Genomic DNA, 2,520 nt, shown 5'->3' with positions numbered 1-2,520 from the left:
AAGGGCAGGGGGGGGGGGGGGGGGGGGGGGGGGGAGGAGTCCGGGCCATTAAAGGTGTTCATATAAGCAGGGGAACTGCAGACACAGAGACAGTTACACACACACACGGAGACCATGTGATAGGAAGTCACTCAGAAGACAGAGGCTGGGTGATGCAGCGGCAGCAGCAGGTACACACCAGGGCCAGGTGGGAGAGAGTGGTAAAACACAGAGCAGAGGGCTGGAGAGATGGCTCATCAGTTAAGAGCACTGGCTGCTCTTGCAGAGGACCCTGGTTCAAGTCCCAGTGCCCACAGGGCAGCTCACCATCATCTGTAACTCATGTCCCAGGGCATCTGACGCCTTCTTCTGACCTCCATGGGCAGCTCACAGACAAACATGGAGACAAAACACTTCCGCACATGAAATAAAAATAAATCTTTTTTAAATTAAGCCGTAGTTCTTACTATGACTCATCAATTCAACTGTGTGATAGAAGCTCAACACCGTAAACTAGCAATGCCTGTTCAAAAATGATTTTATACACACTCACGGCAGCATTGTTCACAACAGGAAGGGCAGGTGAGGCGGCTCAGTGGGTAGAGGCAGTACCTGCCAAACCTGACAGACTGAGTTTGATCCCTGGAATCCACATTAGAAGGAAAGAACCAACTCCTAAAACCTGCCCTCTGACCTCCACATGTGTGCCGGGCACTTTCTTACACAAGCGTGTGTGTTTCATACGTATTCCTTGCAATTTAAAAAATGCACAACTTGAGACCCTTGACTTTCCCCAACATGGCCTTGAAGTGACACCAGCTCCGTGCTTAAGAATTGTAGAATGACACCACCCTGGTGTGTCTTAAAGCAACAGTCTGAGCAAGTGGAGACCGCAACCCCCTGGCTCAGGGTTGACTGGGGGGGGGGGCTGTGGTGGAGACTTGGAGCCATAATCACAAATAACCAGACAAACAGTTCATCACATACTGCTTGGAGATGGGGGATTCAGAGCTCAGGGTTCACTGTGAACCACACCCACTCTGCAGCCACGCCTGTCTGTCTGGTGCTGGGTGCTAGGCCACCCATCTGCTCTCAAACTGGCAGCCTGCAGGGGTCAAATCAGAAACCCAGGAGTGTTTGTCTAGCAAGGACAAAGCACCACATAAACCAAGTGTGTGGTCCACACCTGTCAGCCCAGCACTTAGGAGTGGGTTCTGAGGTTTCAGAAGTTCAAGGTCATCCTCAGCTATACATTGACTTCAAGGTCAGTACTGGATATATAAGACTCTGTTTTTTAAAAAGGCAAGCAAGAGGGCTAGAGAAATGGTTCAGGGGTTAAGAGCACTGACTGTTCTTCCTGAGGACCCAGGTTCAATTCCCAGCACCCACATGGCGGTTCACGACTGTCTGTAACTCCAGTTCCTGGGGATCTAACACCCTCACACCAATGTACATTGAATAAAGTAACTTTTTTAAAAAAGCAAGAAAGAAAGAACAAAGGAATGGAGCCCTATGTGCGCTTGCTTCACTGGCTTCCTCCTTGTCAGGGAGGAGTGTGGCCTGTCCTTGTCACGTACAAGGCAGCTGACAGGCGTCCTCACAGCGCCTACATGACACCAGGTTGGTACCCATACAGGATGTTCTAGCCCTGAAGCAAACCAGGCGATAGGGGCACCTGAAACTGAGCTTGGAGAGTGTGGCCAGACAGGGCTAAAAGGACCCAAGAGAAAGCTGTACCTACGTGATACCACCTGGTTGGTTCTGCTCCGTTTCCCCATTCACAGGGTCCTCTTCCCCACGGAGGGATGTGGCAAAGAACCCATGGGGAGGCTGCTTACACCACAGCTCGTTGTGAGTAGGAGCTGAGGTAACAACAGGGCACCCAGGGGAGAGGGTGCAAGGACCTCTGACCTCTCAGAGCATAAACAATAGTTTGGCCTTCCAGCTTTTCTTCAAGTATGATGTTTCTAATAACCTAGCTGTATTCTGTTTTCCTTTCTCCTCATTTACAGAGCCATGGAGCCAACCCAACTCAGGACAAGGAGCTGGGGGTGGGGGACTTGAGACAAAAATATTGGAGTCTAGGATGGGGGCCCCTCCTGACTCCAAGAACTCACTTTCAACAAGCTTCAACAGCATATAGCACTTGGCAATTACCAATATAGTTTACACTCCACCCCTGCCGGCGTTCTTCCTGTCCTCTGGAACCGCCCTCAAGTCTCTGAATGATGTATTACACTGACTCTCCTGTTACCCTAGCTCGCATCCTTCTGTCTTCTCTGTGCCCTAACAATCATTCTTGAGGCTCAGTGGTGCCCAGCTCCCAATTCTCCAGAAACCATGCTCAAGGACTTCCTTATAGGGAGAGCATTTTTTTTTCCCAGTCAGCATCTGGGTAGCTGTTACTGGCCTTGAATTCTGATCCTCCTGCCTCAGCCTCCAATGTGCCAGAGTCACGGGCATGTGCTGGGCATAGCCCACTTTTACTTTAGAACCTCTCTTTTTACCGGTGGGCTTGATCTGTTCAGGAGCCCTCACTCA

The sequence above is a fragment of the Microtus ochrogaster genome, chromosome 7 (assembly GCF_000317375.1).
Source record: "Microtus ochrogaster isolate Prairie Vole_2 chromosome 7, MicOch1.0, whole genome shotgun sequence".
Taxonomy (NCBI): Eukaryota; Metazoa; Chordata; class Mammalia; order Rodentia; family Cricetidae; genus Microtus; species Microtus ochrogaster.
The sequence above is the reverse complement of the archived record's forward strand: the minus strand, read 5'-3'. Positions refer to the sequence as shown.